This window comes from Pelodiscus sinensis, chromosome 1 (assembly GCF_052426305.1).
Source record: "Pelodiscus sinensis isolate ZL-2025 chromosome 1, ASM5242630v1, whole genome shotgun sequence".
Taxonomy (NCBI): Eukaryota; Metazoa; Chordata; order Testudines; family Trionychidae; genus Pelodiscus; species Pelodiscus sinensis.
In genome coordinates this window covers 268475421-268502222 of record NC_143052.1, presented here as the reverse complement: position 1 = coordinate 268502222, position 26802 = coordinate 268475421, and the positions used below count along the sequence as shown (strand labels likewise).

General features: G+C 42.7%; 1 long non-coding RNA gene across 1 annotated transcript in view; it reads left to right on the top strand.

The window, feature by feature from the left end:
• LOC149525738 (uncharacterized) overlaps positions 1 to 26802 on the top strand; it is an 88001-nt gene that overhangs the window by 39457 nt on the left and 21742 nt on the right. The window contains exon 3 of the long non-coding RNA XR_016348430.1: positions 25491 to 25529. This is a non-coding gene — a long non-coding RNA (uncharacterized LOC149525738). The remainder of the gene's footprint in view (positions 1 to 25490; positions 25530 to 26802) is intronic.

Below are 26802 nucleotides of genomic sequence, written 5' to 3'. Positions count from 1 at the left end.
ACCCCACTCATGCTTTTATAGACCTCTATCCTATCCCCCCTCAGTCTCCTCTTTTCTAAACTGAAAAGTCCCAGTCTCTTTAGCCTCTCTTCATATGAGACCTGTTCCAAACCCCTGATCATTTTAGTTGCCCTCCCCTCTCCCACCCTCTCTCTTCCCCTCTCCCACCTCCTTTTCCCAGTCTCCCCGAGTTTTGTTCAATAAAGAGAGATTCTATTTTTGACCACATGTTTTCTTAATTTTGTACATCAGGAAGGGGGCTAGGGAAGGGTAAGTGGAAGGAGATGAGGGATTAATGGGGTACGAGCCCCCGATGGGGAGGACTGGGCTAGCTCTGTGGACTTCTGGGGGTGGAAGCTCTCCTGCAGCCCTCCAATTGCCCCCTCTCCCCAGATGGCAGCCTGCGGCAAGTGTAGCCGGTCTGATGGCCGAGTGCTGTGATGTGCCCAGTGTGGGCACTCAGGGCACTCCAAGCCAGGACTGCTTTGCAAGCGGGGCACCCCTGAGAACTGTCTGTCCGGGGTGGGGGTCGGGTTCCTTTAAGCACAGCCCTCGGCTAGCCTGAGGCAGCAGCTCCATGCTCTAAGTCCTCATCTGATGCCCTGCCGGCACTGCTTCCGGCCATCCTTAACCCCGGTTCAGGGTCCACTTAATGTGGACATGCTAGTTCAAATTAGCAAAACACTAATTCGAACTAGTTTTTTAGTCTGGATGCGTTAGTTCGAATTAACTAATTCGAACTAAGTTAGTTCGAATTAGCGCTGTAGTGTAGACATACCCTAAGTGCTTAAAGATATTAGCTATTTAATCCTCCTGAATTCTCGTGAGCTCGTTAGTCATTATTTTCTTCATTTTTGCAGATAGGGTTAAAGTGTACAGAGGGAGTTGGTATCAGGGTTGGAATTAGACCATGCTTTTCTAATGAGAAATGCATGTTTCTGAGTTTGGTACAGTTCAAACATAAGATCCATAAGGATGATGCAGTTGCCACATTTTCCTGCATGCAGAAACTTCTGAGATACTATGGGAAATATACTAATGCTTTATTGGAAGCCTACTGAAGTCAGTGGAAGGCTTTGGATGAGGCCTTTACTGTAAAATGAGCATGGGACTTCCACTAAATACAACTAAGGAAGAAAAGAATATATTTTCCTCCCTAATTCTAAGCATGAATTAATTCCCCAAATTTATTTCAGCCCTGAATAATCAGAGATGAGAATTTTGCTGTTACCAGTTTTGAAATAATTTTTATTCTGACCAGGAATTTGCTTTGTTTTGTTAAGTGCCTTCTGAAGGAGAATTTACTCTGACAAAGTCCTGGTTGAATATTTTCAAGAGGTGACTCTTTTTTAAAAATCTAGTTCAATATACTATTTCAGTCCAGAAAGAACACATAAAATAGTACTATTTGTTTCATGAAGTGTTCCAACAGACTCTACCTCTAGAACAGAGTTTCCTTCAGTGAAGGAAGCCAACAAGGCCCATTCACAAATTCTTTACATTTCTTATGAAAGAATTACCGTTTCTAATTTCTAATGACTTTTGAAAAGCAGGTCAGATGCACTATCTTCAGTGCTAGTTTTCTAATCTTGCATGTAGTAAGCTAATTACCCATCAGAGCTGAGAGTATTCAGCACCGGGACCTTTCCCAGGCTCTAGGCTGTACTCTTTCAATGTATGCTGCCAGTCTATCAGCTGTTAGCTGGGCCTTGAACAACAGCTGCCAGCAACTGCAAACATCCGGCCTCCACTGAGAGGCATAAAGAGCCAATTGATAGGAATAAACTTCAGGATGCCTAGGAATGCCTGCACAATTACAATCTAATTCTTTCAGTTGTAATAGTCTTAATAGAAAGAGAGAGAATGAAAAGGGGAAAAAAGCTGATGTTAGATAAGTAGGGTTGTGAAGTGCTGATATTATTTTCCTAGTTGACTCAAGATAAGTGCAATGAGTTTGTAAATATTATTGATTTTTTTACTTGTATTTAATCCTTTCTGACCTTCATTTCCTAATTGTCTGCCCTTGCAAGCAAATTTCTGCAATGCCCTGATAAGCTTCTTAGCAAATTTTCAGTTGAATCTAACAAGGAGCTGATTTGATTCTGTGTCTCAGAAGTGCTATACAATTTATTCTGCCTCAAAGTCATCAGGTGATAGGATAGGTAGATGTATTAGTCTGTCATGATGCCACTACCAAACTGACAGTAAGTACTACTATTATTAATGTAGGAAATATAGCCTAAGAGTTTGAGAAAATAGCATTACTCTCCTTATAGAGATTTCTGAAGAGGTTAATAAAACCAGTTCCAGTAATGAAAATAGATTTTTTTTCCCGTGAAATATTTCTGTTGCTAATCTCATTTAAAAAAGAGAACTTGTTAATGTATTCCTTCCAGATATTGCAAAAGGACTGCCCTGTTGCTAATTGGTGGTAATGGTCACAATTAGGATTCTTCTAGAGCTATTCTAAAATTGAAAGTATTCTAACTGAATAGAAACAGATGAAAATAAGATTTAGGTCAAGTTACATTAATAATTTAAACTGACAAAAAACAAGACTATTAAAACGTTAAGGTTCTTTATCCATTAGTTGTGGGAACTAGAAGACATGCATCAAAGTATGAACTAATGATGGAATGTCACCCAGAACTCTGCATTTCCTGACAGTTGCTTGTCTGAGTCACAACTTTAACATAGCATAGATATTCTTCTCTTTTCATATGAATCCCCTTACAGTATTTTCATAATATTTTCATTAACTTACATAACCCTGTCATTACATCTCGTTTGGGTGTTTTACAAAGTACATTGTTTTCCACATTTGACAAACAGTTTCACTTGCACTAAAGAACAAAATCTAGCTACCTATTCCTTGGCCACAAGGGACTTTATTTCTGTTCCATTGTTTGGGAGGAAGAGGGTGGTGTGGATAGCTTATACTCCCTGCCTGATCCACAGCCCTGTTGTGAATAAAATCCTTCTAGGGGAGCATGCAGGGGATTAGAAGAAAAAACATGTTTAACCATGACCAGCATGAGACTAGGCAATCTGACTCTCTTAGGGTATGTCTACACTACAAAGTTAGCTCGAACTAACGGACGTTAGTTTGAACTAACTTTCATAGGCACTACACTAACGCTCCGTTAGTTCGAATTTAATTCGAACTAACGGAGCGCTTAGTTTGAACTAGGTAATCCTCATTCCACGAGGATTAAGCCTAGTTCGAACTAGCTAGTTCGAATTAAGGGGTGTGTAGCCCCTTAATTCGAACTAGTGGGAGGCTAGCCCTCCCCAGGTTTCCCTGGTGGCCACTCTGGCCAACACCAGGGAAACTCTTCTGCCCCCCTCCCGGCCCCGGACCCCTTAAAGGGGCACAGGCTGGCTACGGTGCCCGTGCCAAGTGCAAGCCTGCCAGCACCCAGCCAGCAGACCCTGCACGTGGCACGGATCGAGCCACCCACCCAATGCCCCCCAGCCCTCCCCCTCTTCCCGGGACCAGGCTGGCGGCTCCCGGGAGCTTGCCTGGGACCGCAAGAGGCGGGCACCCGCCTGGGCTAGTGCGGACATCGTGGACCTCGTCCACGATCTCTGCACTAGGCACAGGAAAGTGGCCGGCTTGGGCAGGAGAGCTGCCAGCCTGGCCACCCAGGAGCAGGTGTGCAAGAGAATCAAGGGGATCCACTGAGACCCCCGACCCTGAGCCCTGAGCTTACAATGGCCGTCCTGGGTCAGACCAAAGGTCCATCTAGCCCAGTAGCCTGTCTGCCGACAGCGGCCAACCCTAGGGACCCTGGAGGGGATGGACCGAAGACAGTGACCAAGCCATTTGTCTCGTGCCATCCCTCTCCAGCCTTCCACAAACCTTGGGCAGGGACACCACTCCTACCCCCTGGCTAATAGCACTCCATGGACCCAACCTCCATGACTTGATCTCACGTCCCTTTAAACTCTGTTCTAGTTGTAGCCTTCACAGCCTCCTGCAGCAAGGAGTTCCACAGGTTGACTCTTTGCTTTGTGAAGAACAACTTTCTGTTACTAGTTTGAAGCCTGCTACCCATTCCTTTCCTTTGGTGTCCTCTAGTCCTTCTTTATGGGAACTAATGAAGAACTTTTCTTTATTCACCCTCCACACCACTCATGATTTTATATACCTATATCATATCCCCCCTCAGTGTCCTCTTTTCTAAGCTGAAAAGTCCCAGTCTCTTTAGCCTCTCTTCATGTGGTACCTGTTCCCAACCCCTGATCATTTTAGTTGCCTTCCCCTCTCCCACTCTCTCTCTTTCCCTCTCCCACCTCCTTTTCCCAGTCTCCCCCATTTTTGTTCAATAAAGACAGATTCCATTTTGGAAGTCACGTTATCTTTATTTTGTGCATCAAGAAGAGGGGCTAGGGAAGGGTAAGTGGAAGGAGGTGAGGGAGGAATGGGGTACGAGCCCCCGATGGGGAGGACTGGGCTGGCTCTGTGGGCTTCTCTGGGTGGAAGTTCTCCTGCAGCCCCCCAATTGTTCCCTCTCCCCAGATAGCAGCCTGTGGCAAGTGAAGCCTGGCTGATGGCCGAGTGCTGTGATGTGCCCAGTGTGGGCACTCAGGGCACTCCAAGTCAGGACTGCTTTGCAAGCGGGGCACTCCTGAATACTGTCTGTTTGGGGTGGGGGTCGGGTCCCTTTAAGCACAGCCCTCGACTAGCCTGAGACAGCATCTCCACGCTCTAAGTCCTCCTCTGATGCCCTGCCGGCACTGCTTCAGGCCATCCTTAAGTCTGGTTCAGGGTCCACTTAATGTGGACGCGCTAGTTCGAATTAGCAAAACGCTAATTCGAACTAGTTTTTAGTTCTAGATGCGTTAGTTCGAATTAGCTTAGTTCGAATTAGCGCAGTAGTGTACACATACCCTTAGACACTCCCACCTTTTCTCTCTGTAGGAGGGGCATAAAGGCCTGTAGTGTAGCTTACTTGGAATGGCTCTTTCTCTACTCTATCCCAAAAAAGTACTTTACTCAGCACTTAGCCAAGCCTCTTAGACTAGGCTCTGGGCCCTGGATTTGATCCTTAGCAGGTGTTAAGTGGTCTGTTTTTCAAAGGCACTGAGTGCCATCAGCTGTTATTGACTTGAGAACTTGGAATTGCAGGAGAACTTGGAAAGTTAAGGCTCCAGGATTGTATCTGCTCATTTTATGTGTCTCCTCATTCAGATATGCATAATTTGCTACAAACTCAACCTGGCTTCCTTGATTCAAGATGTGGTCTTTGTGTTTTATTCATTAGTGGCAACAATAAAGATTTTATAAGCTGAGTTAGCTTGTCATTTTGCTGATTATCCACAAAGAATCAAAAAAGCATACAAGCTCTGAACCTGCAGTCCTTATTCTGTCATTGAAACAGCCATTGTCAATGGAAGTTTTGCCCATGCAAGGGGCCATAATTATTATGCTTTGTAACTTCACTGTAATGAAGCCCAGAAAAAAAAATCTTGATACTTTTCATTATGTTGGGAATTTATATTTTGTATTTTTAAGCCAAATGGTATCATTTAATGGGTACCACTGGAATTCTTGGCTGTTTATTCTGAACAATATAGTTTTCTAGGGTCTAATTGACTTGATTTTCTGAAGCTGATCGGAGCTTTTGAAGCTCAGCCTCCTTTTAGAAAAGGCCAGTTAAGGACCAGATTATGATCTCATTGACACTGGCAAATTGTGGAAATAGTCCCATTTGCCTTAGTGATCTTACTCCTGTAAGTAATTACTGAGCACTATTAGAAAGGAGCTCAAAATCTGCCTCCAAGTAAAGTTTTATATATTTATTTGAAATTGTTTGCTAGTCTGTATAAATTGTAGAAAAGGCGAGTGACTGAGCAAAGTTTATACTGAAATGACTGAAATAAATGTGACCAAAATACTGTGAGAAGGCTATCAAAGCATACAGGAAGATATGATTTCTGCAACCAAGAATATATGTGCCTAGAGTCTTACAATGGCACCCACCACTGTTGAATCTGAGTCTCTAATAGAAAAAGACAAACAGATAAAGGATGGGGGAATGGGAGACCAGCAGATCTATGGGAGTGATGATAGCAGGAATAGGTCATTCTCAGACTTTGAGGTCGGAAGGGCCTATAAAGCTCATGTAGTCTGACTTTTAGTCACAGAATTAGAATCCAGGAGCCCTGACTCACAGTCCTGGTGCTGTACCCACTCTAGATTTCCTTCTCTTCCTAGAAACACAAGTAGAAACAGCATTTTAATATTAGTTTATATATTTGTATTATTTCTTTACTAAAACTTAGTGTTAGGAGCTGTTTGGAGCAGTTAGAGAATGTTGGAAGTACAGAGGGAAGTGAATAAAAGTAAAGGTAGAGAAAGGAGGAGAACAAGTTGGGGAATTTAAGGTTTGTTGTGGCACGAGAAGGCAAGAGAAAGAGAAACCAACATGCAACGGAAATACATCTTTGAAAAAAGAAAAATAAAGTCCATGTTTCAGAACTGAGCCAATGAAAATGTCAGAAGGCTGTGAAGGCTCTTCCCAGATGCTGCTGCTGGTCTCCAAGCTAATGGCTACCCTGGCAAGTCCCTTTTTGTCTAGACATAACATGAGTAAGCAGGAAGTCTTTGTCTTATTTCCTATACCGTAAGTTGTAATTGGTGCTGCATGTTTTGGGAAAGAATCTCCAAATATCTGGTGATTTCCACATTCTGTGTCCTATGTGCTCATGCCAGCTACTGCTGTTCTTGGTATGACCCCCTGAGACAGGGCTTATCTTAGGGCCTGTTTATTTTCAGCCTGCAGTGTAGTTTGGGTTTACGTGGGGCTCAACATGCGGCCTGCAAGTGGGATCCTTTGAACATGGCCTCCAGTGGGAACAATGGCTCCACAATGGCAAGGCGTCTCCCAAGTGGGGTGAGCACTGAAAGACGCAAGGGGATGAGCTGGCTAGAACAGATGGGTACAGGGTGTCGGCATTTCTAGCCCCCAGGGAGGTGGTGCTGGGAGAGTCAGGGCATTGCGGGAAGTGCTTTGTATTCATGCCCGTGAGTGTGAAAGAAGCTATTTGCATATATTTGCATATATATGCAACCACACTTAAGTTGCAGCCCTCATCATGTGCTGTGAGTATCATTGTGACTCCCGAGGCTTCCAAAGTTGAGTAGCCCTGCCTAAGATCATGCTACTTTCTGCTAATTCACAAACCTGGAAGAACCTGACTTATTTTTATAGATTTTAATGATTCCTAATGTTGGGAATCATTAAAAAAGGGATAGAGAATAAGACAGAGAATATCTTATTGCCTCTATATAAAACTGTGGTACTCCCACATCTTGAATACTGCATACAGCTGTGGTTGTCTCATCTCAAAAAAGATATATTGGCATTGGAAAAGGTTCAGAAAAGGGCAACAAAAATGATTAGGGGTTTGGAACGGGTCCCATATGAAGAGAAATTAAAAAGGCTGAGCCTTTTTAGCTTAGAAAAGAGGAGACTAAGGGAGCATATGATAGAGGTCTAAAAAATCATGACTGGGGTGGAAAAAGTGAATAAGATCAATTAATTTACTTGTTCCCATGCCCTAAGAACTAGGAGTCACCAAATGAAATTAATAGGTAGCAGGTTTGAAACAAACAAAAATAAGGTTTTTTTCATGCAGCACACAGTCAGCCTGTGGAACTCCTTGACAGAGGATGTTGTGCAGATAAAGACTTTAACTGGGTTCAAAAAAGAGCTAGATAAATTCATGGAGGTTAGGACCATCAATGGCTATTAGCCCATGGGTAGGAATGGTGTCCTTAGCCACTTTTTGTCTGGAAATGGATGACAAGAGAGGGATTATATGATGATTACCTGTTGTGTTCCCTCCCTCTGGGGCATTTGGCATTGGCCACTACTGGCAGACAGGATACTGGGCTAGATGGACTTTTGGTCTGACCCAGGATGTCCATTTTTATGTTCTTATTTACTATAGTTGTACACTGTTAGCATTTTTATCCCAATCTTTTGTGAATACTGCATCATTTTGGTCATTTGCTATGAGTTTTAAAGGCTCTTGGCTCACAGAAGGAATGGTACAAGTTATTAAAGGGCTTTCCCCCAATATGACCTGTGTTGCTAGAATGTTAGTTTTTGAACTTGATACATGAATGGTCACTGCATTGAAGCACTTAGTCACCATGCTGATGGAGATTATCAGCTTTTACTCAAATCCCTTAATGTTTAGATAGCAGCACAAAGTTATTGTTAAGACATGCAGAAATACATTTGGACCAAAAGGAGACACACATATTTTGTAAATATACAGGAAGAAAGCTGAAGCTTTTTTTAAATATATGTTGTTGCTTTAGCCTGACCCATTAAGTTTTCTAAACTGAGGCTTGTGGTATTTGGCATCAATTGTTCTGTTCTTTTGATAAAGTACCTAAACAGGATGTCCTTGCAAATTAAATGAAAAACAGTCCTAGAAGATTTCCTCCCTCAGGAATAAGTATTAAGACTGGCAGATGGCTTAAATGGAAATACACTGGAATGCACTTTAGCCAGTCCTTGAAAATTGTTCCAGCAGATATTACTGAGGTAAATTCATGAAGCCCTGTCAGGCATCCTTCTACACTGAGTCAATTTTTAATGACCTCAAGCTTGAAATAGTTTTAATTTATTTTATCCAAATTGTTGCAAAACACCCACAATCTAAGAAACAAAATGTAAGAATAACCTAAACTAAGAATATTCTCCAATCATTTTATACCACAGGAATGGTGTTTCTTGGGACTGAAGCTTGTGGATATACCCTAGCTAGTAATCATCCTAGAAAACCTGAATACAAGCTCTCTAAAGATTTGGACTGTATCTGCAGTTCAGTGCATATGCACATGTGCGCACACTCATGTATGTATGTGTGATACATACATACTTTATATAGGCAGATGTATGGCTATGAGAAATCCATAAACTGGACAGCCATTATGTAGATTCATTTATTTAAGCACCTTTGATATCTTACCAGACCTCTACCCACAAATCTTTTCTCTGTGAGGTTTCTACTATTCCAAATCCTTGAGCAGCGTCCAACTGCTGCCATTTTAAAAAACAGTTGATAGAAAAAACATTTCCTCTTTTTTTCCTCCCAATTACCACGGCCTGATCCCCATGATAGGTTGCCATGGCTTTAAAGCCAACTGTCTCCTCATCTTCTGGTGTTAAAAATGTGAGATTCTCTTCCTCTCAGTGGGAAAAAAAATCTCTTGTTTCTAATCCTGGACAAAACCCAAAGATATATGGTGAAATTATTAGGTAGAGAAATGCGCTTTTAGAGATGCTTTAAATTGATTAGTTTAACATTTTCTTCTCCTCTGAGTCCTGTACAGTCAGGACTTTTAACCATATTGCAGTCAATGAGAGAATTTTGTCATTGAATGTATGGTAAATAAGGACCCCAACTTTATAGGTGGAGTGAAAGGTATAGTCCTACCAGTGCAGTATGGAACATGGCTCTGGCATCTGAAATCCAGGCGACATCTCGGAAAGCTATGCTCTGGTAACTGTACCTTGTCATTTTCTGAATTTCATGTATGTTTACCCTGTGCTAGGAGGTGTGAGTCCCATCACAGGTAGACAGACTTACATGGGCTCAGCCTGGCTGCTGATTGATTGCAGGGATCCCTTTCCAGTCAGCTGTGACTGGTAGGTGACCAGATAGCAAGTGTGAATAATCAGAATAGGAGTTTGGGGGTAATAAACATCTGTATATGAAAACCCCTCAATATCAGGACCATTCCTATAAAATTGGGACAACTGATCACCCTTGACCAGGCTGAGGGGGACGCAGGAAGGATTGACACTGAAAGGGAGGCAAATTTGCTCCCTGAGGTAACAGCCTGAGCAGTGTTATTCCCTGCCACCAATTGCCAGCCACTGAATGAGAGGAGGGGGTTTAAAATTGAGACCAGGAGCATTTGTTTTTGGTGTGAGGACCAGTCCCCTTTTTCTGAAGTAATGTGAGGAGGAAACTTCAGGTCTCATCCCATCCCTTACTTGCAATGGTGCTTTTGATTGGAAGGATAGAGCATTGTGATACATCACACTTTAAATGGGTGGTGAAAACAAGAATGACCTTATTTCAGAATTATAGGATGGGAAGGACACCTGTCTTGTAGAAGCAGGCAAAAAGAACGGAAAGGGAGAAAGAATACATGTACAGTGGGTGCATTTCGTGCAATGCTTTGGCACTATTGAATTTGTCCCTATGCCACTAGCTGAGGGAAATAAAAAGTAATTTTAAAAATGTTAAAATCACTCCAAATATTTCTTACTTTGTTTTTCTCTAACATATATGGAATAGAAAGAAGACATGATCATTACTGGCAGACATTTGAGATAGTTCCCTTATCTCACTTGATACTTGGCCAAGCTCAAAGATGGTAAGGTAATGGGAAAGTTTTCTTTTCCCTTCCCACGTATCTGCATGTGGGACAGGAACATTGTGAAGCCCTGTGCCATTGAAAGTTTGACATATCAAGAACTCTTTTGAGATATGATCACACTGGTCAATCATGCAGTGCTATAGAACAGAGTGATATGCATTCTGCAGTACACACTGCCTTAAAACAGACTTGCTGAGTACAGGTTGAATCTTTCTAGTCTAGCATCCACGGGACCCGATCAGTGCCAAAACAAAGAGTTTGCCTGACCATGGGAGGTCACTATTGTCTAGCAGTATTACCAAACACTTCCACTGCTTACTGGGCTCTTAGAAGACATTTAGGGGTAAATTAAAACTAAATAACAGCACAGAAAACTGAGCGCCAGGGCTGGTGGCTGTAAATGTATGTTATGGGACAGCAGAAAACTTGGCCATTCCCATGACAAGTGGACATCCAGCTAACTAAAATCATGCTGTACCATGGATGTCATTGGACCAGAGAGTGCTGAACTAGAGTTTCAGTCTGTAGCAGAGTTAACTGTTTTACATCGTTTGGAAACAGAATTGAAAACAGCATGCACACGTGCGTCTACCTGCAACTTGATTAGTATAATGAATTAGAATCTATATAACATTAAAATTAATTTAAAATGTTGCAAACAGTGCAAAGGCTAAATTAGTGAACATTATGCACATCGTCACTTATTACAGCGGTGCTCCAAGTGGCGAATTAAAGGACCCTAGGGCTCCAGCCATGACCATTGTTGTAGTAGCAGTGGTGGAAGCCGGGAGATCCGGGCCCCTGTGAATTTCTAGGCCCTGGGGCAATTGCCTCCTTTGCCCTCACCTGTCGGTGGGCCTGCCTGTTATTAATCTTTCACGGTACTTTACATAAAACTCAATATTGGTAATTACTGTAACATAATTTAGTTGAAGTAAATGTAGAGCTTATGTTAGAAGATGTCTTCAAGTCACCATGGTCTGATGAAATGCATCCTAGAATACTCAAGGAGCTGCCTGAAGACATATCTGAGCCATTATCTATTATCTTTGAAAAGTCGTGCAATATGGGAGAGATTCCAGAAGACTGGGAAAAGGCAAATAGTATAGCTATGTATAAAAAGGGAAATAAGGACAACACCTGGAATTACAGACCTGTGACCTTAACTTTTATAATAGGAAAGATAATGGAGCAAATAGTTAAGGAATCGATTTGCAAACATTTAGAAGGTAATAAGGTGATAAGTAGTAGCCAGTATGGATTTATAAAGAACAAATTGTGTCAAACCAACCTGATTTCTTTGAAAGGATAACAAGCTTTTTGGATAAGGAGGTAGATGTGATATATCTAACTTTAGAAAGCCATATGATACAATGCCACATGACCTTCTCATTAATAAATCAAGAAATACAACCTGGATGGTGCTACTATATGGTGGATGCATAACCAGTTCGATAACTCTTCCCAGAGAGTAATTATCAATGGGTCAATGAAATGCTGGAAGGGTATAATAAGGGGTTCTGCAGGGATCAGTTTTGGGAACAGTTCTATTCAATATCTTCATCAATAATGTAGATAACGGAATAGATAGCACACCTATACAATTTGAGGATGATACCAATGTGGGAGGGGTAACAACTGCTTTGTGGATAGGGTCATAATTCAAAATGATCTGGGAAAACTGGAGAAATGTTCTGAGATAAATAAGATGGAGTTTAATAAGGACAAATGCAAAGTACTCCTCTTAAGAAGGAACAATCAATTTCACAAATACAGAATGGGAAGTGACTGTCTAGGAATGAGTACTGCAGAAAGGGATCACAGTGGGACACAATCTTTTTATGAGTCCACAGTGTGACACTGTTGCCAACAACAACAACAAAAGAAAAGAAAAAGGAAACATCATTCTGAGATGATGTATTAACAAGTGCGTAGTAAGCACGACACAAGTAGTAATTATTCTACTCTACTCTGCACAGATTAGGCCACAGTTGTAGTATTGTGTCCAGTTATTGCCACCACATTTCAGGAGAGATGTATACAAACTGGAGAAACTCCAGAGAAAAGCAACAAAAATGATTAAAGGTCTAGAAAACATGAGCTATGAGGGAAGATTGAAAGATCTGGATTTGTTTAGTTTGGAAAAGAGAAGACTGAGAGGGGGCACGATAAAAGCTTTCAAGTACTTATAAATGTTGTTACAAGGAGGCCAGAGAAAAATTATTCTCCTTAACCTCCAACGATTGTAAAAGGAGCAATGGGATTAAATTGAAGCAAGGGAGGTTTAGGTTGGATATTAAGAAACACTTCCTGTCAGGGTGGTTAAGCACTGGAATAAATTGCCTAGGGAGTTTGTGGTATCTCCATCACTAGAGATTTTTAAAAGCAAGTTAGATAAACACCTGTCAGGGATGGCCTAGATGGTGCTTGGTACAGGAATTGATATGATTGAAGGAACTGGTCTGAGTGCAGGGAACTGGAATTGATGACCTCAAATCTCCCCAGCAGGGAGTAGTCCAAAAGAGTTTGGCACACCAGGAGGAATCTCTAGCAGTGGATCTGTGCAAGCTCTGTTTTCTGGACAGCTGGAAAAGTTTTAATTCAATTTAAGCTCCAGTTTTAAACTACACCCAATCCAAAAGTATGACATCAAATAGGTCTATTTTTTAATATGCCATATGTAACAAAGGTGTATTTTGTTCTGCAGGAAAAGCATAGGGCTATTCTAAATACAGGGCAAGCTGTGAGTCTTGAGAGGTAGGAAGGTTTGTTTGCTATTGAAAAGTGGCCAATGTGCACTAAGGTGGTGACACTGAATTTTTTAAAATTGAAAACGAGCAATGAAACACTTGCAGTGGAGTGGGGGCATTCCCACAATAGAATCACATGTTTCTTTCACTCCAGTTCTAGCCCTGTGTAACTCCACTCTGATTTCAGTGGAGTTATTTATAGTTTGCACAGGTATTAATAAAAAACATCAAGCATAAAGAATTATATGGACAGTTCAAAGAGGCAAAAGTTCAAAATCAGTCTCAATTCAGTTGGATAGAAATAATCAAATGTCTCTTTAAAAGTGGAAAATGTACACTTATTCTTAACAATGTGAGCTTATATTTACTTACAGTAGCTTATATAAAAATATATGCAAGCATCATGTAGCTGGAATAAAAATCCTGATTTATAGTTTATTGCTGCTGCCAGGAAGAAATTTAACTGTCTTGACATTTACAAGACATTTGATTATTCTATCTCATCCTCATAAACTAGCACAAATACATTACTGCATCTGCAATCCAGTAAAGAAGGTAAGATGAACCATATTTTGATGCTAGATGTGAAATGACATCTTAGTAAATATTTAAAAAGTCTTTACTCAAAACTAGAAATGGAGACTTAGGGGAGTAGTATATTTTGGGACACACAGAGAAATGTATAAATGGACAGTTCTTCCATTTGCTGAAATACTGAACTGAGAACAGGATAGTTAAGTCCAAACAGCCCAATTGTCAAGCAAACTTATTTCATGGGGTAGGCACATGTGTTTTCCAAAGGAAGCTCAGGTTTATTTTAACTATAAAATCAATTTAAATGTAACAAAAGAGGCTCTTAATAACATTTAGCAATATCTTCAGTGCTCTACATCAGCACAAACAGCATGTGGGATGGAAAGGAAATTAACTTGTTTGTGCAAAGGGACATTTGTGGGTGTAGGGTAAAAACACTTAGGGTGTGCTGCCTGATTTACCAGCACTAAAAACAATGGATTCTCTCTCTCCACAGACTCAATCATTTTATTTGTTGTGCTCAAGAGACCCTTTGCAGTCCTAAAATCACAGCACTAAAATGTGTATAATGACATTTCTTCATAGTTCTTGCTGTAGACGGAAGATCAAGTTGACACTAGTTTACTGTGATTGCCGTCTATGAATGAGTGTGCTGAAGGTAGTGGAGGAGATGCTATTAAATAATTACAGCACAGAGCATTTATATTCATTCACATCTTTTATGCTATTTGATTCTGGTTGTAAATCCCAATTTTAAATTCTTAGCATTCATGTGTAAGTCACCGGTCTCAATGAGCTCTTTCCTGCCATCTATTGATGAACTGGAGAAAAAGACCTCATGAGCAGAATTTATTTGCATAGACACTCCTAATTTGCCAAGGTGATCAATAGACGCATCTGCTTTGTTATGGTGATCAGGTTTGGCTGGTTTGGTTTAAAATTCACAGAAGTTTTGGCAAAAGGAAATGTTGTTATCCTTATGGCATGACTAAAGAGCAGCAGAACTCAACTTAAGAGGCTGTCACCATACCTTGACCCCCACTCATTAAGCATGGGAGAATGAGACTCTGCCAAGTTATAATGGGGTGGAAGTCAGTGTTCATCTTCCACGCTGAGGAAAGGTCTTATATAGTATTTGGTATTTTTTTCTTTCCAGGCTTTTAAAGACAGAACAGAATGGAATTAACGGAGAGTTCTTGTTTTGTTTCATTCATCACACACAGAAGTTACTGATAAAATGGTTGAGGGATTGGGCCTTAGATCTAGTGTGAGGGTACAACTGAGTGAGAGGTGACAGTGGTAGTGAAAATCCTCTTTACCAAGGGGTATCACTACAGCCGAAACTTTTGTGAACTGGACTTGATAGAATATCACAATATGGCTTTGATGCTGAAGGCAGCATGGTAAGAGATGAGGCAGTGATATCAAAGGTGGCGTCTAGCCAGCCAATCCTAAAGTTGTGATGGTTGGTAATGAGGCTCGGTGGATGTCATGCTTTCTGACTGGATTGGCCCAAAGATACAGAGAGAAAAGAAAACAGCAGTGAGAGGTGGCAGCAGTGGGAAACAGAAGCATCATTTGTCTACCCACAGAGGCTGGAGGTGAGCCATGTGAATGCACTCCCCAGACTCTGAAACTTTGCTGACCTCAGATCACAAATGGAGGGAACTAGGAGGTGATATATTAATGGAACATTTGTCCATGGGGCTTTCATACCTCAATTGGGAAACTGAGGCAAAGGACGACCATTCAGATTACTGTTTCACTTATTGTATGTGTACAATAGTCATATACAATAGTCATTGTTGCAGTGTTTACCCAAATTAAAATTGAATTTCCCTTTCCCTCATAATAATATGTTCCTTCTTGTTATTAACAGCACATGTAAGTGAGAAAGTCTTGCATTTTAGAGACACCCCAGCTCTAGTTTCCCCAGACTTCTGAATGGAGGCTGTAGTCAGTTTTGGTTTGTAACGTTAACAGGAAGCCTTAGCTACTGAACACGACCTTAGTTGGTGCAAACACCACCTGACAGGAGTTAAATAAGAATTTTTTCTCATTATCTATTGCTCACCATAAATCAAAGAATTATAGTTTTTTTTTCAGGTAAACTGTACTGTAAGCTTACATGAATATTTTTACTGTGTGTTTAAGGAAACCATATATTTATATGTGGTAATTTACTCCTGGGAGAATTCTGTTCCACTACACAGGTGCAGAATTCATATGCCCCACAAATTTCTTTGCTTTCGTACAGAAAAAAAAATTTCTGATGGGGAAGTGAAAGGAAGATGGCACAGAGGAATAGGGCTCTGTGGTGTTTCTAGAGAATATGTGCTGTATTTGTTGACAAATGCTGAGTCAATATCCTGGAGAGGCTGGAAAGAGGCTATGCAGGCCGTCAGCTTGTGCTCCCCTCTGGAGCTTCCTCATTTATTTAACAATTACAATTTGCAGAATTTTAAAACTTGAGCAGAATTTTTATTTTTGGCACAGGATTCTCTCAGGAGTACCTAATTATAGAATGACATCTGTTCAGCTCAAGGAATTCATGGTGTAGTTCCAGAGAAGTTGATGCAACTAGGATTTAAACTAGTAGGCTACGTCTACACTGGCATGATTTTCCGAAAATTCTTTTAACAGAAAACTTTTCAGTTAAAAGCATTTTCGGAAAAGCATGTCTAGATTGGCAGGATGCTTTTCCACAAAAACACTTTTTGCAGAAAAGTGTCCATGGCCAATCTAGATGCGCTTTTCTGCAAAAAAGCCCCGATCGCCATTTTCGCGATTGGGGCTTTTTTGCGGAAAACAGTATTGTGCTGTTTACACTGACCCTTTTGCCCAAAAGTCTTTCGGAAAAAGACTTTTGCCCGAACGGGAGCAGCATAGTATTTCTGGGAAAGCACTGATGATCTTACATGAGATCATCAGTGCTTTTTCCAGAAATTCAAGCGGCCAGTGTAGACAGCTGGCAAGTTTTTCTGGAAAAGCTGCTGATTTTCCGGAAAAACTTGCCAGTCTAGACACAGCCGTAATGAATGAACCTCAACAGCTAAAGGAATTTGGTTCAGATTCTCAGCAAAAGTTCTCAGCTGTTCAAAACTCTTGGGTCTGTAAACCTGAGAGACTTCTGATAGTTCTTGAAAGAGAGCATTGACAGAGAACAGACCACGCAATTAAGAACCAGACCAGATAGGAAATGTCAGGGCAACCCATGGTCACACCGAGAAGAGCTTTCAGAGAGAGCAGACCTTGGAAATGAGGTGTTCTGTTAAAGGAAAGGAGACCAGCCAGGGAAAGGGTCAGTGAGAAGACCCTGCTTTGGGACTTGAAGGGAGAAACACAGGTTACTAGAGGAAACAATGTGGAGGTGCTAGGAAGTTAGGCTGTGTGCACATGGGTTGAAAGCTAGCTATGTCTGCTGTATCTCTGCTAATAGTTCCGTTAATAAAGATCAGGTTTACTTTTTGAAACACGGACCCCTCTAATGGTCTAAAACATGTGAGAAGAGAAGATAGAACAGTCTGAGATCCTAGTTGTTGAGGATCTCAGATCCAGAGGTCCAGATTTGTCAGGCCCCCTGGGTAAAGTGTGTGGGGTGGTGGTCAGGTCCATGTTCCTGGAAGGGGTGTGACCTCAGGCTGAACTGCACTGTCTGGAGCCCACTGCATTGCTCCCCCAGGCAGCCCTCAGAGCCACCTGAGCACCTTGCACAGTGCTCTGGTAGCGATTTAAAGCTCCCAGAGCTCTGTCTTTCACCATTCCTGCACTAGCAGCAGCAGCAGCAACCGGGAACCTGGGCCTCTTTTGAATTGCTGGGCCCTGGGACAGCAGCCCCTTTGCCCCCACCTCTCTGCTAGCAGTCCTGAGTCTAGGGGTTAAGACAAGCATCTATGGGAGACCCAGGCTTCAGTGACGTTAGTTTATTATTCCCCAGTGAAACAGCTTCAACAGGAGATAGTAAGAAAGCACCACAAAAGACTATCCCATAGTTCAGTGGTTACACTGCTCTCCTGAGAGGCAGGTGATCTCTGTTAAAATCACTTCTCCTCTCCTTCTAAAGAGGGGGAAGGTTGAAGCTGGGTCTCCTACCTGTTCGGTGAGTATTCTAACCATTGTATTACATGTCAAAGAAGGCTTCCTCTTCCTCTGGTGATTTTGAATGGAGCAAGGCAGGTGCCTAACACCTTCCCATATGAAACTACATAGGCCTGTCAGGCAGGAAAGGGGTGCCCATTAGTGAACCACTAGTAAAACTAGGTGTCACCCTAAGGCCTGGGTTTCGGTGCCTGTCTCCAGGAAAGGGGAGAGACTTAGCACACTGGCATCCCCCAGAGCTTAGGCAGCTCCTTGCCTAGTGTGCTGGCATTTGTGGATTGGGTTCCTAGGCAACTCTTTCTCCCCATTCATTGTATAGGGAGCTGAGGCACCTAACTTGGCTTTGTGGATCACAGTGTTCTTGTAATTTTTCTGAGCTCATAAGTTAGGTGCGGTGATGTTAAACATTGCTTTCACGGATCCCACCCGAATAAGTACCTGAGGGACAGTATGGTTTAGTACATTAGGCATAATTATAGGAGTTGGCAAACCTCAGTTCTAGCCTTCCCACAAACATTGACTTGGGAAAGTCCTACATTAACCTCTTTTTGCCTCAGTCATGGCACCTATCGTCATCTTCCCTCAGTGAGGCAAATTATTTTGTGTCTATATTCTGAAAACAGGGAATGCTAAGTAAGTATTAGACTCTCCCTGTAGCTTGCAAGATTTGGGAGCAATGTTCCAAAGGGATAACAAGCTCCTCAAATCCCAGTGCTCTGAACAAGACTGAAGTTGGTTCCATATTAATGCTCCAGCATTTTTTACGGAAACTATTAGTGTTGTCAAATAGAAGGCACTAGCGGAGAATACAGGCGTGGATAAAAGATTCTTTATGTTGTAGATAAAAATTGGGCAAAGCTGAACAAATTGTCTAAACTGAAATGGGAAATATCATATTGAGGTCTTCACTTAGGAAGGAACAAGCAGTTGCACACACAAAATGGGAAATGACTGTGCAGGAAAGAGTACTGCAGAAAGGGATCTAGGGGTTGTGGTAGATCACAAGCTAAATATAAATAAACAATGTAAAGCGCTAACAAAAAAAATCAAACATGCTGGGATGCACTAATAAGAGTGTTGTTAGCAAGATTCAAGAATTAAAATGCTTCCACTCCTTACTGATTAGGCCTCAATTGGAGTATTGTGTGACACTGTTGCAAAAAAAGCAAACATGATTCTGGGATGCATTAACAGAAGTGTTGTGAGCAAGATGTGAAAATTCTTCCCCTTTAGTGCTGATTGGGCCTCAGCTGAAATATTGTTTCCAGTTCTAGGTACCACATTTCAGAAAAGATGTGCACAAATTGGAGAAAGTCCAGAGAAGAGCAACATAAATGTTTAAAGGTCTAGAAAACATGACCTATGAGGCAAGATTGAAAAAAAAATGGGTTTGTTTAATCTGGAGAAGAGAAGACTGAGGGGGCATGACAACAGTTTTCAAGTACATAAAAGGTCGTTACAAGAAGGAAGGAGAAAAAGTGCTCTGGTTAACTGCTGATGCTAGGACAAGTGGGATTAAATTGCAGTAAGGATAGTTTAGGTTAGACATTAAGAAAGCAAAACAACCGTCCTAATGGTCCCGGAGGGGGGGGGGGGGGGTTGGGTTAAGCATTGGAATAAATTGCCTACGGAGGTTGTGGCATCCCCATCACTGGAGATTTAAGAGCTAGTTAGCCAAACACCTTTCAGGCATTGTCCAGATGATATGTAGCCCTGTGATGAGTTGGACTAGGTGACCTCTAGAGGTCCTTTAGGGCATGTCTACAATAAGAAATTATTTCAAAATAACTAAATTTGAAATAATAACTCCTGAAATAATGAACTCAAAATAGCGTGTTTCCACTATGGGGGAGCCTTGAAATTAGTCCGAGGCAGGCTCTGTTATTGTGGATGCACTACTGAGGCTTAGAGCCCCAGGAAGCACTGGGGAGTAATTACTTTGAATTACTTTGGGGAGTAGTTATTTCAAATTAGCAGCAGTGAAGTGTCCACACTACTGCTATTTCAAAATAAACATTATTCCCCGAGAAAAGCAGAAGTACAGATTTCAAAATAACCAGCCCATTATTTCGAAATAATGGTCTTGGTAGTGTGGATTCTCTGCTATTATTTGAAAATAAAGGGGGAGGGGGGAGAGGGGAGGGGATAGTTAGATATGAAACTCCCTAGCGTAAACCAGAGCTTCCAGTCCTATGATTCTGTAATTCTTGTGAGTTAGCACAGAAAGCTTAGTTCCTGAAATGATGATACTGGCATGGGCCTAATAAAACTGCGAGCTTCTCTAGCCCAAAGATGTCACCACCTGATCACATGTAGCACTTTCAACATCTGGAGAACTAACACAAGGGCAACAGTGGACTTCTGTGATTTACTATGTGAAGCCTGACTATTTGGCCAGGTAGCTAACAGACCCTGTTTGATTTGTTGTAAGACTGGATCCTAGTCATGCTCAGATTTCATCACCATTGTTGGCCACACTGCTTTAATCTCATTTGGGGATCACATGGGCAGAGTGGCACCAAGCAGAGGCCTGTATTGCTGCAGCCATTGCGTTTCTGTTTGGAAGGAGAGATGTGGAGTTTTGCATTTCCATAAACTGTCTTATCAAGATCTGATTTGGGAGTGCCTGGGAGCCTGTCTCAGACTCATTTTGATAAGTGAGAAACCAAGTTCAGACCAACATGTCTTTTTTACTATTCCATCTCTTCAAATTAAGTACACTGCTTTGCAATCTAGGGTTTTGTTGTTTAAATTAGCTATCTAGCTCAGTGTTCCTCCCTTTTTTGTAGTTCCAAGAGAGCATGCCACAGCAAATCCTACCTTCCCAATTAAGATCTCACATAAGTCTCTGTCAGCCTTCCTGAGCAGATAGACACCACTCCCAACAGTAGCCCCCAATACCTCAGTGGCTTAGAATTTGTGGATAGACAGCTTATGGTACTATTTCCTACAACATTGTGCCCAGTATCAGTTTTAGTCCAGGAGCAATCCCATTTCAAGTGTCCAGACTTCCCACACTTCCAACAGGCCTAATTCTCTTCAGCATTTGTGGTACTAAATTTTCCCAGTCAGGATACACCCTGTATAACCTCCCCAGCGGGGATGGGTTATGTTCTGAGTCAGTGGTCCTTCTTCTCTGGGCAAAGGACCATCCTCTAGGGCTGTCTTGATTGTGCCCCATCAAATCCGGTTCAGACTGCTACCTTTTTTTCTCTTCGCTAAAACCTGCATTTATCAATCTCTTTTGTTGCTGTGGAGTTACCTGCCATCTTTCTACCTGGAGCTGTCTGACTTTTCCAACTTAGAAAAGAAGAAAAAGCAATAGAAACATTGTGTATAAGTCAACTAAATTCACTGTAAGCAGCTCAGCAGAAGTGGGTCTTTAAGAGGGTTTAAGCAAAGGCATTGCAGAGTTCATAGTAAGACTCATGATTAACTTGAGATCCATCCAGACATACTGTTCCTTATTAACCAAAGTACTCAATTAGTTCAGATTTATGAGGAGTCTTTAGATTAAGAAAACAACGGGCTAATAAGATTTTCTTAGAAAAATGAGGCAAAAGGGAGGGCATGCATGTCCAGAATGTAATTTTGTTGTCATCTTCATATGACAGCCACTAGAGGTGAAAGGAAGGGGAAATGGAGAATAACTTAGTTGCTGCCCTGCTGCCAAAAATAAAGAGAAAGTTCCAAGTCCTCTCATTAGCTTAGGAAAACAGCACTCCCACACCTCTCTCCTTCCCACTAGGCCAGCGGTGGTTCTCAAACGTTTTGGCCTATGGGCCACCCCCCTCAATGCAAAACTTTTCACAGACCATCAGCCAACCACCCATGGTGACAAAATGTCTTTGCTTATGAATGGGTATGGCTAACAGGTTGGGTGCAGGAGTGGATTGAAGGTGTGGGTCTGAAGAGGAAGTGGGGTGCAGGTGGGGGTGTGAAGTTCCGGGCAGGAAAGAGGTGCAGGAGCAGGGTGGGAGTGCAGCGTCTTGGTGGGAGGGTGTGTGTGTAAGGGCAGGGGTATCTGCAAGGCTGGAGCATCAGCTCCCTGCTGTGGGGGGGGGGGGGGGGGGAACGTGGCCATGTGCAAGAAGTCCTTCTCCAGCTCCCGGGACTTTTATGATCTACAGGAGGAGGGGAGCAGTGGAGATGCCAGGTGTGGCCAGAGCAGTCAGAGCTGCAGCTGCGAGAGTCCTCATTTTTTGAGGAGTAATGTTAGTTCGAACCAAGGGGTTTGGTTTCAACTAACACGTCCCGGCGCGCACTTCCTGGTTCGAATAACCTGTGATTTGAACTAGCACGCTGGTGAGATCATGCTAATTAAGCGCGGGATATTTAAACCCTCACTTCATTGACTATTTCAAATGCCTGCAGTTGCATCCTTAGTTCGAACTAGGGTGCAAGTGTAGACATACCCTTAGAGATTAACAAAAAGTATATACAGGAAACCCCCAAGATGAGACCACCTGAGTTCCAACCCTCTGCACTTACAACCATTTTTGTAAGTGCAGAAGGAGCCGAAAACCCCCAACTTATGTCCTCGGTCCTCATTTACACACGACTCCTATCATTAATGAGGGTTTCAGTTATGATGCCCCCAACTTGTGATATTTCCTGAGGAACTGGTCACATCGCAAGTTTGGGGGCTGCCTGTATAGGATCATAAGCTTTTGTGGGTAAAACCCACTTCATCAGATGGGTTGGAGTGCACATAACAGGCTGAGAATCATTAAAATGGAACAACCATGTTGAATCAATAGGAAGCATTTCAACAAATCAAGAAATAAATGTAATTTACAGTAGTAAATGAAACTTAGCCAAATTGCATTCATACCGGGACCATTTACCTCATCCCTAGTGTGCCCGCCTTTAAATGTCAGCATTCTAAACATTTACGTGCGTGGATTCACTTGAAATCTGGAAGCTGGAGACAGTCAATCCAATAAAGCAGTCTAGCTGAGGCGATAAAGAGCAGAGCAACATGGGATCATTTCAGGCTGCACAACCCCTCTGAAACTAGGAGGTATTATTACCAGAGATCAGTAACTCTGGCTAGACAATAAATCTATTTCTCTCAGATTCAGTGAAACTCCTTTCAGTCTTCTCACTGTCCCCCGTCCCCTGCAAGAACTTTCCCAGGGTATGTCTACACTACAAAGTTAGTTCGAACTAACGGACGTTAGTTCGAACTAACTTTAATAGGCGCTACACTAGCGCTCCGCTAGTTCGAATTTTAATCGAACTAGCGGAGCGCTTAGTTCGAACTAGGTAAACCTCATTTTACGAGGATTAAGCCTAGTTCGAACTGGCTAGTTCGAATTAAGGGGTGTGTAGCCCCTTAATTCGAACTAGTGGGAGGCTAGCCCTCCCCAGGTTTCCCTGGTGGCCACTCTGGCCAACACCAGGGAAACTCTATGCCCCCCTCCCGGCCCCGGGCCCCTTAAAGGGGCACGGGCTGGCTACGGTGCCCGTGCCAGGTGCAAGCCTGCCAGCACCCAGCCAGCAGACCCTGCACCTGGCACGGCACAGAGCCACCCACCCGATGTCCCCCAGCCCACCCCCTCTTCCCGGGACCAGGCTGGCGGCTCCCGGGAGCTTGCCCTGGACAGCAAGAGGCGGGCACCTTCCTGGGCTAGTGCGGACATCGTGGACCTCGTCCATGATCTCCGCACTAGGCACAGGAAAGTGGCCGATTAGGGCAGGAGAGCTGCCAGCCTGGCCACCCAGGAGCAGGTGTGCATGAAAATCAAGGGGGTCCACTGAGACCCCCGACCCTGAGTCCTGAGCTTACAATGGCCGTCCTGGGTCAGACCAAAGGTCCATCTAGCCCAGTAGCCTGTCTGCTGACAGTGGCCAACCCTAGGAACCCTGGAGGGGATGGACCGAAGACAGTGACCAAGCCATTTGTCTCGTGCCATCCCTCTCCAGCCTTCCACAAACTTTGGGCAGGGACACCACTCCTACCCCCTGGCTAAGACCACTCCATGGACCCAACCTCCATGACTTGATCTCACTTCCCTTTAAACTCTGTTCTAGTTGTAGCCCTCACAGCCTCCTGCAGCAAGGAGTTCCGCAGGTTAACTCTTTGCTTTGTGAAGAACAACAACTTTCTCTTACTAGTTTGAAGCCTGCTACCCATTCCTTTCCTTTGGTGTCCTCTAGTCCTTCTTTATGGGAACTCAGGAAGAACTTTTCTGAATGCACCCTCTCCACCCAACCCCTGCTTTTAGAGACCTCTATCCTGTCCCCCCTCCGTCTCCTCTTTTCTAAGCTGAACAGTCCCAGTCTCTGTAGCCTTTCTTCATCTGGGACCTGTTCCCAACCCCTGATCATGTTAGTTGCCCTCCCTTCTCCCAGCCTTTCTCTTCCCCTCTCCCACCTCCTTTTCCCAGTCTCCCCCCAGTTTTGTTCAATAAAGACAGAGTCAATGTTGGAAGAAACGTTATCTTTATTTTGTACATCAATAAGAAGGGGGGCTAGGGAAGGGTAAGTGGAAGGAGGTGAGGGAGGAATGGGGTACGAGCCCCCGATGGGGAGTACTGGGCTGGCTCTGCGGGCTTCTGGGGGTGGAAGCTCTCCTGCAGCCCCCCAATTACCCCCTCTCCCCAGATGGCAGCCTGCGGCAAGTGCAGCCAGGCTGATGGCCGAGTGGTGTGATGTGCCCAGTGTGGGTACTCCGGGCACTCCAAGCCAGAACTTCTTTGCAAGCGGGGCACCCCTTAGAACTGTGTGTCCGGGGTGGGGGTCGGGACCCTTTAAGCGCAGCCCTCGGCTAGCCTGAGACAGCATCTCCATGCTCTAAGTCCTCCTCTGATGCCCTGCCGGCACTGCTTCCGGCCATCCTTAAGCCCTGTTCAGAGTCCACTCAATGTGGACTTGCTAGTTCGAATTAGCAAAACGCTAATTCGAACTAGTTTTTAGTTCTAGACGCGTTAGTTCGAATTAGCTTAGTTCGAATTAACTAATTCGAACTAAGTTAGTTCGAACTAGCGCTGTAGTGTAGACGTACCCCCAGACAACAGAGCTGGGGGTTACTCAAACTATCTTTGCTGCAGGCCAACCTTAGCCAGCTCTGGGCACAACAACAGTCTCCAGCAAAGCTCAGCAATAGCCTCCATGGCTCACTTCATAATCCAAGGCCCAAAGTTTTTCAGCAGCAGCTTCTGCCTTTCTAGCAGAACCTTAGCTACTAGAGATAGAGCACCATAAAGCAATCTCTTCTACTCTGACCAGGATCTTAGTTTCCCTCCAAGATGTAGCCCTATATATGCTCTCCCTGCAACCTGTGGACATCTCTCTTCCCCGGGAATCAAGAGAGGTATGTTTCTAAGGTTGAATTACAGCATTCATGACCTTCCCTAGTGGAACACTCCCAAATAAGTCAGAGGCTCCTCTATCAGGGAGTGTCTACAAAAGTTCACTTTTGAACTCTATGACAGATCAGAGCTACCCACGCTGAGGACAGTTCCTTAACTCCTTCTTATTCCTTGCAGGGTGTGTGTATTCTATCACAATCTGCCTATCCAAAAATGTAAGGACAATATTCATGTGACACGGTAATGCATATTATGGCAAATTCTTGAAGTAAATGTAATCCATCATTGACTTAATGTATTCTGATCAATATCTTTCAGATTTAAGAGAGTTTTTAGAAATATTAATAGCATATTGTATCTTTTTCTATTCCTATAATGTAGGAGAAGAGAGACGGCATTGTCCATATTAAGCAATAGACTGTAAGTATTTCAGACTTTAATTAATTTTGGGAATTGATTTAGGAATCCTAATTCTGGTCCCCTTGCAAAGTGTTAGGAATATGCCTGAAAGGCCAGAGAAATGTAGCTACTCATTTAATTTCTAATGGAGGTACAGATGTTTCCTCCCTTAGGAAGGAAAGAAGGTGAAGAAAGAATGAAAGATAATAGTGTATCTTGTCAGCAGAGAATTTGAAGGGACATTGGCCTTAAAGGGAGACTACAGCAGTGACCCTGTATTATCATGGAAGTGTAGGAGATAATGCAGTTGGAAATACCTCTCCTCATACAGGAAGTGGAGGGCTGGGAGTCTAAACAAAAAGAAAACATAATCTCAACAACACAGAATGTAGGGTGCAGTTATAAGGAAATACACTGGGGACTATTATGCAAGTTTTGTTGGAATTAGAACACTCTTAATTCCTGTACATCTGTTGTATGTAAAAGTAATAAAGGACTTTGTGTGTGTGAAAGGAGAAAAACCTGCCAGAATATTTGGAAACTCAGAAGTAAATGTTGAACCTTTTCACAGAATGAGAGGCCTGCATTAAAAAAATGGGCAGCACGAGGGCAGGACAACTGTTGGATAAAGATGCTAATAAAAGGATTGAGATGCTTGGTAATAAAACCGGAATAATTGAAAGCAAAATCACCTGTGTCTTTTTTCACAAATAATACCTTCAGACCATATTCATTATGCTTATCTGTTTTTTGCAACTAATCAAGCAATCACTGGCCATGTACAAAACATTCATAAATCCCAGAAGTTTATTTAGTATTTAGCTAAAACCACATAACATAAATATGATATTAAAATGTTTCAGTCTTCCAAGCAGGGAGCAAAAAATAATGCAACATGACTTAAGTGAGCAACCACATTACACATGTGGCATATAACCAGTGTTGATTAGTCCAAATCAAAAGCTTGACAAACCATAGTGTGAAAATCATTCATCTCATAACACAGAGTCCCTCAACCTTTCCAGACTTCTGTAACCACTTTGGGAGTCTGATTTGTTTTGTGGACTGCAACTTTCACCTCACTTAAAAATTACTTGTTTATTAACATCAGACATAAAATTGCAAGAGTGTGACAGCACACTATTACTGACAAATTGCTTACATGCAATTATACAATTACAATCTTTACTATGCAATTATAAAATAAATTGATTGGAATAGAAATAGTGAATTTACATTTCCAAAGAACTCGTATAACTCTGTACTACCCTCAAAATGAAAAAGAGCCTTGTAG